General features: G+C 40.3%; 1 protein-coding gene and 1 pseudogene across 4 annotated transcripts in view; one reads left to right on the top strand and one right to left on the bottom strand.

Annotated features, from left to right (window-relative positions):
• GSK3B (glycogen synthase kinase 3 beta) overlaps positions 1-12,336 on the bottom strand; it is a 285,006-nt gene that overhangs the window by 214,450 nt on the left and 58,220 nt on the right. The gene's annotated exons all lie outside the window — the stretch shown is intronic.
• LOC118840142 lies at positions 4,893-11,852 on the top strand (annotated as a pseudogene).

Here is a 12,336-nt window from a genome sequence, read left to right as displayed (position 1 = left end):
AAAACCAAACTATTAACAACCATTTGAAAGACTACTCCAAATCACTGGTTAGAGAAATGCAAATCAAAGCAACACAGAGGTTTCATAGCTCATCCATCACCAGGAAATGGTTAAGATGAGAACAGTAAATGCTGGAGAGGCTGTGGAAAGAAAGGAACATTAATACACTATTCTGGAAAGCAATTTGGAACCATGCTACTAAAGACCTAAAATGCACATATCTTTTTGAAGAAGAGACCTCATTGCTAGACACATACCTCAAAGAGGTCAATAACAAAATGTGTGTGTGTGTGTGTGGGTGGGTGTGTGGGTGTGTGTGTATGTAGGCCACTTAAAAGGGAGGCAGACCACCCAGTTCACATAACTACTTAGGCAAAGCTCTAAAAGTTCATACCAGAGGTGGAAAAAAAAAAGAATCAGGAGAAACCAAAGTGAGTGACTCCCAAGGGGAATAAGGGAGCTCCACCAGCAAAACCGACCTAAGCAAGAGGTATCTCAGTACAACCAGTGACAGGACACATGTGGTCAGTGAGGTTTTGTGTCAGGGCAACAAGAGCTAAGGGCTGCACTGAAAAAGCTTCAGGGAGATAGAAAACCCAATGACGGTGACCTTGGAAGTCCCAATGAGCCAAGTGCCAGGTGCCACTGCCACATCCAGAGCCAGAGCACTCAAACTGCCAAGACTAGGGGCTCCGAGGTCTCTAAACACTATTCTGTGAAGACAAAGAAGGTCTAGGAGAATCTTAAGATTCAAAAAGGGAAAAATCTTGCGAGGTGGATGGAGGTCAGCAGAAGAATCTGGAGGACCAAAGGCTCGATAAAGCAGGACTGAACACCACAATCAAAAGCACCACATGTGGTAAAGTCTGGCTGTGGCATAATTCAGGAACTAAATCAGGTGACGTGAAAATATCAAATCAGGTGAGGTGAAAATATCAAAGAAAATACTGACAACTATCAAAAATTCATACAAATTTAAAGATCCCTCAAAAGAAGGGAGAAAAACTTTACAACTGCAAGCAAAGACTAGAAGGAAAACTGGGATTTCCCAATGGGACTTCATAAACACCTAGAAGAAAGAAATGAGAAAAAAAAAATTTTTTTTTGATTTAATAAAAGCTCTAGAGACAAGAATTCAAATAATAAGAACCTTAAAAGAAAAAATAGTAAACCTTACCCAGGCCTCTCCAAAATCTAGAATGGGCCAATGAGAAATAAATAACTCTGTGAGATGGCAAGAAATATAAGAACAAAATGTAAGGTGACACCAAAAAACAAAACTAAACAAAAAAACCTGACATAACTCACTCTCCCACTAACCACAGCAGCAAGTCCAAAACTTTTCATCCCTCTTCAAACCTCCCACGGCTCCTCTATCTTTTCAGCTGAGAACCTTGCCTTGTATCTTACGGAAAAAGTTGATAAGGATTGAGAAAAGTCCATTAGATTTAGCAAATAAGAGACTCTCCACTTTGGAGAGAGTGGTTTCAATTTAATGATATGGTTGGAAATCAAACTGTAAAGAATTAAGAGGAGGCCACAAATCGGGGGGGCGGAGCCAAGATGGTGGCTGGAAAGCAGGGACCACCTTGAGCTCCCTGCCGAGCCCCTCCAAAAACCTATAAAAAATGGCTCTGAACCAATTCTAGAACGGCAGAACCCACAGAACAGCAGAGGGAAGCAGGGCTCCAGCCCAGCACAGCCTGGATGGTCTCTGGGTGAGGTCTATCCCGCACGGAGCTGGGAGCTGGGAGCTGGGAACGGAGTGGAGCAGAGCCCAGCCTGAGCGACTTGGACCAAATTTGGAACTCAAAGGTTTAAAATCAGATGTTCAAAAACAAAAAAAAAAGTTTTTGCATGCAACTAAAAAATAAGATACACAGGCAATGGGGCGTAGAAATTTATCTTGCCCTACAAGAAAGGAAGGGAAAAGGGGATGAGAGGGGAGGGGGGTGATGGAGGGGAGGGCTGACTGGGGAACAGGGCAACCAGAATATATGCCATCTTGGAGTGGGGGGGGAGGGTAGAAATGGGGAGAAAATTTGTAATTCAAACTATTGTGAAAATCAATGCTGAAAACTAAATATGTTAAAAAAAAATTAAAAAAAAATAAATGCCACAAATCAATGAGGAAAAAAAAAAGAATTAAGAGGAAAGTGAAAGGAATAGAAGTGGATCTTGTCAAGTTTCACCACAAAACTGAGGAAAGATAAGGGACAATAATTAGTGAGAATGGATAGATCAAGTGAGGGTTTTGTTTTGTTTTTTTGAGGATGGGGGAGAAATTTTTATTTGTAGGTAATAAGGAAGGAGCCAGGAGGGAAGAAGAGATTAAAGGTTAGTGAGAGAATGAGTAATTTGCCTGTGAAGATGGGATGGAATAGGATCACTTGTGTATGTAAAGGGGTTTGCTTTCGCAAATAGAAGATTCACCTCATTATGTGAGAGAGGGGTGAAAGATAAAATAGTAGCAGAAGGTATCTGGGTGATAGGAGCTAAAGAGGAAAGAAGAGGGAGCTATGGAGGCTTTAATGTACTTGAGAATCCATTAAGCAGCAAAACAGCCTTTGTGACTTCCGGCTTTTGGCTCATAAGCTATTTGGCTGACTTCTGGGTTTGGGGTTAATCTATAAAATTGAGGCTTCCAGGAGTCTGATTCCAGATTAAATGAGGTAAAATTGTAATTACCTGTTTATATTTGAATAATTTCTTATAACTCCACGGTACCCTATTTATTGTATTCAATTACTAAGTATGATTCTTTATTAGACTAACTTAGCACTCCACTTTCTGAGATAGCAAAGCTTTAAAGATGTTTCCCAAGTGAGTTTTACTGTCCCTGACATGTGGGCAAGCATATTAGAAACTTATGAGCAATTAATAATTCTCCTGATTCTCTTCCTGCCTATTTTATCCTCCTCTCTCAGTCTTCTTTGCTGGATCTTCATCCAGGTCACATCCGGATGGGTGTCCAAAAAGGGGTTCTGTCTTGGTCCCTCTTCTCCTTCTATATCATTTGACTTAGTGTTCTCATCAGTTCCAATGGATTTAATTATCGTATTTATGCTGCCGATTCTTAAATCTGCTTATCCAGCACTAATGTCTCCTGACATCTAGCCTCACTAGTCCAATTATTAGCTTGGACAGGATATACTGTAGACATCTTAAAACTCAACATATCCAAAAATGAACTCATCATATACCCCGTCTCCAACATTTTCCTCTAAGTTCCCTATTACTATTGAGGGACCACCACCTTCCTGGTCACCCAGGTTCAAAAACTAGGCGTCACCCTCAACTCCTCACTCTCTGGCACCCCTACATCCAATCTATTGCTAAAGCTTGTTGATTTCAACTTTATAACATCTCTCATATATACCCCCTTCTCTCCTGATATTGTCACCAGCCTAGCATAGCTCATCATTTCACTCCTGGACTATTACAATAGACTGCTGGTTGGTCTGTCAGAAGTCTCTCCCCACTCTAATTCAATCTCTAGTCTTCTGTCGGTTATCTTCCTAAAGAGCAAGCCTGACCATGTCATACTCCTACTTGATAAACTCCAACAGCTCCTATCACTTCTGAGATCAAATATAAAATCCTCTGTTTGGCATTCAAAACCCTTCATAGAAGCAGCCCTTTCCCTCTTCTTCCCCAGTCTTCTCATATCTTGTACTTTCCCCACATACTCTTAAAGCCAATGATAATGAACTCCTTTGCTGATCCTAGAACAAGAAACTCCATCTACAGAGTCTGAATATTTTCAGTCTGTCTCCCATGTCTGGAATGCTCTCTCCCTCATTATCTCTGTCTTTTGGCTTCCTTAAAATCTTAGTTAAAACCCTACTGTCTCAAGAAGATCTCTTCTTAATCCCCAACCCCTTAATTCTAGTGCTTTCCCCTCTGTTCATTACTTTCAATTTATCCTGTATATAGTTTGTTTCTACATAGCTGTTTGCAGGCAGTCTCCCCCAGGCACTGTGCTAAGCTCATAAAGAGGCAAAAGACAGCCCTTGCTCTCAGAGATCACAATCTAGAGGCAACAAGCAACCTTAAATTGAAAAGTACATCTGCTTTGGCAGAGGAAGGTCCTCACAGGGATATTACCTCTATCTACACCAATGAAATCATAAGTCTAGTCAATTTTTAAAAGAATTCTAATAATTAAAATCCAATCACTATGGTATTTGTTGCTCTTCCTTTCCTAATATACTGCCTTCCACAAAATATTCTTTAAATAAGTGGTAGGCTATTTTAATTACTCCTTTATCAAATATTAACTATAAGCATACAGGTACATTCTACTACCATCAACTACATAACCTAGTAAAGCAGAATTCTGAGTTTATGAAATTGAAAGATGTAGGCCACATAATCTACTTTGTGCAAAGGTTTAAGAGAAATCAGGTGGCAATTTTGTTCTCTTTAACAGTTTCAAGTAGTAACCAGTTTGCAAGGCAAGTAGCAAAACTGGCCTCTCTTTTGTCAAACAACCAAGAAAACCTGATCTAGCCTTCTTCTATCCCAGGGAAAAAGAAGACTGTAAAATTCAGCTATACTAGTCAGTTGGCACAAACCAATCCATCTTTTCTGGGAGAAATGTCCTGTGCATACCATGCTCTATCAGCTGACACATCTAGAAAGCACCTTTCCCCTAAAAGAGACACTTAAAAGTTAAGCTCTACTACAGTGGTGTCAAACTCAAATAGAAAAGAATCCCTACGGGCCACATATTGACTTAGAAAACCACAAATTAACATTGTCTATGTTGTATGTATCTTTATTTATTTTGATACACATTTCCCAATGCGGTACTGGTCCAGGAATAAGCAACCTGCACCCTGCACACTGAGTTTGCTACCTCTGCTCTACTATACAAAGAAGACAGAAACATGGTTTCAGTAAGTAACTAGCTCCTTCATTATGCTATACTGATTTAAAAGTCAAACTCAATGGAAAAAACCTTGAAATCTCAAAGCTAGAACAGACTAGAGAAATTAAAGTGAGATGGGAAAAGGAAGCATCATAGTTAGAGAAATGAACATAGAAAGAATGCATCAGTGATTTCTGTAATGGGGGGAGGGGGTTTCAAATACAGCTCCAAATTCCATAAGGCAGTAGACAATACTAATCCATATTCTGGCATAGCACTTTCCTCATCAATTTTCAAAAGCACACATGTAATATTGTATATTAGAGTCATCTGTGTTGTGTGTTTAGGTCCTTTAAGTCCTTCCCAACTCCCCAGACTTAAAGTTCTAGGAGGGCAGGGACTGAATCTTATCTAAACTTTTTTCCACTTCCCTTAGCTCTTAGGGCACAGTGTTCTGCAAACAAAAGGTGGTCAAGTGTTTGCTTAATGGATAAAGTTATGAAGAAATCAATTTGAAAGTCTTACACTTTAACATCACCTTCCCCTCTCTTACAAGTCACAAAGAACCAAATTTATTCATTCATCCATTCAATCAACAAATGCAATAATCCTAAACCAAATGCCACAGCCATATCATGAAATCCAATAATTAATTCTATTATGTCTATGGCAAATAATTTTGAGAAAATTTGTGTTTATTTTTTCGAGCATGAGCCATTTTTCTTGTAAGGTCTTTTGTGTCTACTCCTTGACTTAGGTAACTAAAAGGAAATGAGGGGGAGGGAGAGATGTGAGAACCCAGAAAAGCAAAGCAAGATCTAATAAGGTTTCATTTATCAAGTATCATCAGAGAACAATGTGCTCTACCTAAGTAAATTTTCCAGATAACTAAAATATTCACAATTTACCATAACCATTTTCAGTAGGAAACTTTGAGAAGGCAGTATTTTAAGTGTCAGACGATCTACTAGGGACTGGCCGAAAAGAAATTAATAAATACGAAAAATTCAGAAAAACATGGGTAGCCTCTTACTTCCTAGCTCAACTTCCTCAATTCCAGGGATCCACAGGGACTTACTAGAGCCTGTCATTCTTTCATCTCTCCCTATAGCTCACCTCTCCTAAAACTATCTTTAGATCCTAGCACAGGTCATCCATCACTCCAGCAGCTATGGCCAAACTCCACCTTTCAAAGTTTTGGCCAAAGAGCTAAGCAGTTTGACTTCATACTGCCTTTGGAGCCCCCAATCATTATCCTAAAACTGTTCATCCCTTTTCAAACACCATCCTTACATACTCCACTGCAAGAAAAGAGCGATGCTGAAAATTACCATGGAAGTCAACCTTGCTGACTGAATCTATTACAAATGTATATGTTATACAATGTCAATTGGGCCTTCGCTACCGCATGCCAATCCTTTGAGTAATTCCCAGACTGATTCTATCTCACTCATTCAATGCATCTCTTCCAAATCTCTTTTCTTAAGTCACCTACACTTGAGAGAAAGATGCCATTCCATCGAATGCCAGACTCCTGGGCATTTCTCTTCCTACCAGCACAGTGTCAGAAACAAACCATTCCATCCTGAGCAGATTCCCTAAACTGGCCTCTTCTGGTGGTTAGGGAGACCCATAATGCTTGCCTGTCTGCATACATAAGAAAGAAATTCCATTCCATTAGCTCCCCTCCACAGATTCCCTCACCTGGACTGACATAAAACTGAGAGAAAGGACTCCACCCTGAGGCCAAGCCTCCAGGGATGTTTATAATCCAGAGGGCATTCATCAATAACTAACTTATACCTCCTCAATCATACCCTCCCCATCCCAGTAATCTGGAACCTGATAGTCATTCAAACTCACTCTCATTCTCCATCCCCCCACTGTCTGATCCCTTATTCTCATCCAGCTCAAACCAATCTCTCCTAGTGTTGCAATCTGAAGCTATCCTCTCCTTTGCCTAAACCTGTGATTTCATCAATACCTAGTGAGAAAACTGTATACCAAAACAAACTGGAAATGCTTTTGGATTTATAATCTTAAAGAGTTTCCTAGAAACACTGAGAGAGGTTAAGCTATCTGTTCAGGTCACACAGCCAGTATTGGGTCAGACACTGGACTGGAACCTCTTGTTGTTCATCTTCTTCCTCAAAGAGGACAAAATGGCATCACAATGTTGGAGTCAAGACACAGTCTGTTCAACTGTGGATGATCAGTCCAATATGAGCACAGAAGGCTCTACCACAGGTCAGGCATGAATAGTCCAGTTGAAAAATTTGGGATGCAGAAGTTTCTACATTTGCTCATCTCATATTTCCTTTGTGCTACTGAAATTCTGCTGTGCTCATACAGCACAGAACCTTCTTTGATTTTGGGCATGCAATGCTAGCTGGTCCTGTGCTAGTGTCTCCCATGTCTAACAATCAATACTAAAGTTCTTCAGGGAGACCTGAAATCCTTTGGACAGCTGCAAGAGACCTGCAGGCCATATGTTGTGCAGGCCTGCCATAAGCAGTAAACTTGCTTTCATCTTAACCTTTTCCTTTCCCACTTCTTCCAATTTCTGGGTCTTACTGAGACCTGGCTCTCAAATGACAGCCTCCCTTGGCTTCCCCTTCCTGCACTAGCTGCACTCTCACTTATTCCCTGACTCACTGGTCAAAGTTGGAGAGCTGAAACAATCTTTGTTCCCCATTCCCACCTCCAGGTTTCCCCTCTACTTCCATTACTAAGTAATCTCTCCTCCTTTGAGGTTTGCTCAATCCTTATCTACCACTGAGTCAAGATTCTGGTAGCTCCTTTCTGTCTACCAGTCTCCAGGACACTCCCCTTCTTTCCTAAATGAATTCAATGTCTCCTCAAAATCTTTCCTGAACTCCTACCCCTATATTAGGAAAATTTAACATATATAATGATACTACCTCAAACGCCTTAATTTCACGGTTTCTTAACTTAATCATTTCCCATGATGTACAATTCCACTCTATCTCAGATACACACAAAAACAGTCATATCATTGATCTTACCATCACTCACAAATATTCCATGTTTATAAACTCTGAAAATTCCCTTATATGATCACAATCTGTTGTCATTCCACTTTTCCCTATGCCATGCACTCCCAAACCTTATTCTTCATCCTCAAGAATCTGTGCTCCTTCTTCTATTCAAAGAAATGTTTACAAGGATTAAAATGTAAAAGGGTTTTCTCCTAGCAAGTTTCAGGACAGATCTGGTGTGGCAGAAAACAATCTGAACACAGTACTTCCATAAATCACTAGAGGAGGGGGCAGAGTCAAGATGGCAGCTGAAAAGCAGGGGCTTGCCTAAAGCTCTGCCCCAGGACCCTCCAAACACGTATGAAAATGGCTCTGAACATATAACAGAGGGAAGCAGGGCTCCAACCCCGGACAGCCTGGATGGTCGCTGGGTAAGGTCTACCACACCGTGCTGGGAGTAGAGCAGAGCAGAGACGAGCATGGGCCACGCCAAGACCAACCAGACCCAGGAGTTGGGGGAACAGGCCCTGGCACCCTGAATCAGTGAGCTGTGGCAGATATCAGATTTCTCAACCCACAAATACCAAAGACAACAGAAAAGGTTAGTGGGAAAAACTGCTGGGACAGAGAGAAAGGAGGTTCTGGTTTGGCCACCACCCCCAGGGTGGTGGAGGTGGTGCAGCTCTGAGGCTGCTTACAGAGCTACAGGTGCAGTTGCTTTTGGCCCCAGGCCCACCTGGTGGGAAGAATTAAGTGGGGGATAAGAGCAGGAGTGCAGAGCCTGCTTAGATCTGAATCTCGGTCCAGGCTGGTGGTTCTTGGGGGAGGAGGAGCGCTGGTGTGGCAGAGCTGGCTGTGTAGAAATAGCTCTGAAAACAACAGCGCAGGCCCTCAACCTTGGGACAAAGTACTCTTTAAGTAGTCATACTGCGACGAAAAGCTCAAGGGTCAAGTAGTTGGCTGGGTACATGAACAGGCAGCAAAAACGGACTCAGATTCAGACTCAGACTTTGGAATCTTTCTTTGGTGACAAAGATGACCAAAACATACAGCCAGAAGAAGTCAACAAAGTCAAAGAGCCTACATCAAAAGCCTCCAAGAAAAACATGAACTGCTCTCAGGCCATGAAGACCACAAAAAGGACTTGGAAAAGCAAGTTAGAGTAGTAAAGGAAAAATTGGGAAGAGAAATGAGAGTGATGTGAGAAAATCATGAAACACAAGTCAATGACTTGCTAAAGTAGACCCAAAAAAATACTGATGATATCACCTTAAAAAATAGACTAACTCAAACGGCAAAAGAGATCCAAAAAGCCAATGAGGAGAAGAATGCCTTGAAAGGCATAACTGGCCAAATGGAAAAGGAGGTCCAAAAGACCACTGAAGAAAATACTACCTTAAAAATTAGATTGGAGCAAGTGGAAGCTAGTGATTTTATGAGGAATCAAGATATTATAAAACAGAACCAAAGGAATGAAAAAGTGGAAGACAACATGAAATGTCTCATAGGAAAAACCACTGACCTGGAAAATAGATCCAGGAGAGATAATTTAAAAATTATTGGACTACCTGAAAGCCATGATCAAAAAAACAGCCTAGATATCACCTTTCAAGAAATAATCAAGGAGAACTGCCCTGAGATTCTAGAGCCAGAGGGTAAAATAGAAATTGAAAGAATCCACTGATCGCCTCTTGAAAAAGATCCCAAAAAGAAAACTCCTAGGAACATTGTTGCCAAATTCCAGAGCTCCCAGATCAACGATAAAATACTACAAGCAGCCAGAAAGAAACAATTTGAGTACTGTGAAAACACAATCAGGATAATACAAGATCTAGCAGCTTCTACATTAAGGGATCAAAGGGCTAGGGATATGATATTTCAGAGGTCAATGGAGCTAGGATTAAAACCAAGAATCACCTACCCAGCAAAACTGAGTATAATGCTCCAGGGCAAAATATTGACTTTCAATAAAATAGAGGCCTTTCAAGCTTTTTCAGTGAAAAGACCAGAGCTGAATAGAAAATCTGACTTTCAAACACAAGAATCAAGAGAAGCATGAAAAGGTAAGCAGGAAAGAGAAATCATAAGGGACTTACTAAAGTTGAACTGTTTTGTTTACATTCCTTCATGGAAAGATGATGTGTATAATTCATAAGACCTCAGTATTAGGGTAGCTGAAGGGAATATACATATATATAAAATCAAATTAAGGGATGAGAGAGGAATATATTGAGAGAGGGAGAAAGGGAGAGATAGAATGGGGTAAATTATCTCTCATAAAAATGGCAAGAAAAAGCAGTTCTGTAGGAAGGAAGAGGGGGCAGGTGAGGGGGAATGAGTGAATCTTGCTCTCAACAGATATGACCTGAGGAGGGAATACCATACACACTCAATTGGGTATCTTACCACACAGGAAAGAAGGAGGAAGGAGATAAAAAAAGGGAGGATGATAGAAAGGACGGCAGATAGGGGGAGGAGGTAATCAAAAGCAAACACTTTTGAAAACGGACAAGGTCAAGGGAGAAAACTGAATAAAGGAGGATAGGATAGGAAGAATCAAAATATAGTTAGCCTTTCACAACATGAGTATTGTGGAAGGGTTTTGCATAATGATACACACGTGGCCTATGTGGAATTGTTTGCCTTCTTAGGGAGGGTGGGTGGGGAGGGAAGAGGGGAGAGAATTTGGAACTCAAAGTTTTAAAAGCAGATGTCAAAAAAAAAAAAAGTTTTTGCATGCAACTAGGAAATAAGATATACAGGCAATGGGACATAGAAATCTAACTTGCCCTACAAGAAAGTAAGGGAAAAGGGGATGGGGGGAGTGGGGTGACAGGGAATGGGGCAATAAAAATATATGCTATCTTGGAGCGGGGGCGGAGGGTAGAAATGGGGAGAAAATTTGTAATTCGAACTCTTGTGGAAATCAATGCTGAAAACTAAAGATATTAAATAAATAATAATTTTTAAAAATCACTAAAGGAGGTCACAGGCAAGAAAAGAGTTCGCTGTGGAATTTCGTATCCCAATCTAGGTAGTTCATATGACCCTTTTAAAACTTTGTATGTGGAGCCTTGCTTTCTGGGAGTGAATGGGGGGAGGGGTGGAGAGGGGAAGGGAATCTATGCAGAATTATTATATAAAGGTTAATATAGGCAATATTTTGGGCCGAAATTTATGTTTAAATTGAAAGGTGGCATTGTCCTTCATGATTCTAAGGACAAAAGAAAAGTGCAGGAGAAAGGAGACGAGTGAAAAAGAGGGGAGAAAAAAGGAGAGGAAAAGAAAAAAGAGAAAGAAAGAAAAGAGAAGAAAACAGGTTTAAGTTCCTAGTAGCTAATGTTCTCCCCAAACAGGTAGGATTTCAAAGACAAGACAGAGTACATACTTCAGTTCAACTAGTCTTTCACAAGTTTCAGTAATGGTACAATACTAAGTCTAGAAAATTCCAATGGAGGTGGAGGTTATCTGTCAGATGGAATAAAGGTGCCTCATTTAAGAGATTCCATAAAAACCACAGAATTCGGGTTCCGCTCGTGGTTTCCCTAAGACGTGCTGTGCCCCGCGCTCTCACTGTACGCTCCCGCCATGGCGTACCCATGGCCAAGGCCAGAAGGTGCAGAAGGTGATGATGCAGCCCATCAACCTCATCTTCAGGTATCTCCAAAATCGGTCCCGAATTCAGGTGTGGCTGTATGAGCAAGTAAATATGTGAATAGAGGGCTGCATAATTGGTTTCGATGAGTATAAGAATCTTGTATTGGATGATGCAGAGGAGATTCACTCTAAAACAAAGTCAAGGAAACAGCTTGGCTGGATCATGCTGAAAGGAGACAACATTACTCTACTACAAAGTGTCTCTAACTAGAAGAATATTGTCAGTGAAGTTAGAAGACACTCAGAAGGCAATACTTTTTTTTCTTAGTTACATTCTCTGGGCTTCAAAAGCCAGCCACACATTTTTCCACGTTGTTTTGATCTTTCTTTTATGGTATTATAACAATAAATGGGTTGCTCTGGGGTTTGTTTCTATTAAAAAAAAACCCACAGAATTCTATCATGAAAGCTACTGGAAGGTAGAATACCCACATACTAAGATAGGATTATAGAATTTAGAGCTTTAAAGGACCCAAAAAAACATATATTCCCTCATTAGAACACACTTTAGCTAATAGAGGCTGGCCTCTTTGTACATTTCACCATTTTCAATTTCCTTCTTTTCTCTTTAAAAATAGAAAGGAAATAATTAAAGTTATAAATGTGTTAACTAGGTTCAGTATTATTAGTAAGCTATATTAGCAATTCAATATTATTAGTAAGCTATATAAAATAAAGCAATCTTTTGCTGCAAAGATTTCTATGTAGCTATAAAGAAATAAACTTAATTTCCTCATCTCTAAGGCCAATCAGTAAAGTGGATATGGTTTAAATAAAGTCCCTTTAAAGTCAATAGTCAGAGGATCT

Source organism: Trichosurus vulpecula, chromosome 2 (genome assembly GCF_011100635.1).
Source record: "Trichosurus vulpecula isolate mTriVul1 chromosome 2, mTriVul1.pri, whole genome shotgun sequence".
In the NCBI taxonomy this organism is placed as follows: Eukaryota; Metazoa; Chordata; class Mammalia; order Diprotodontia; family Phalangeridae; genus Trichosurus; species Trichosurus vulpecula.
The sequence above is the reverse complement of the archived record's forward strand: the minus strand, read 5'-3'. Positions and strand labels throughout refer to the sequence as shown.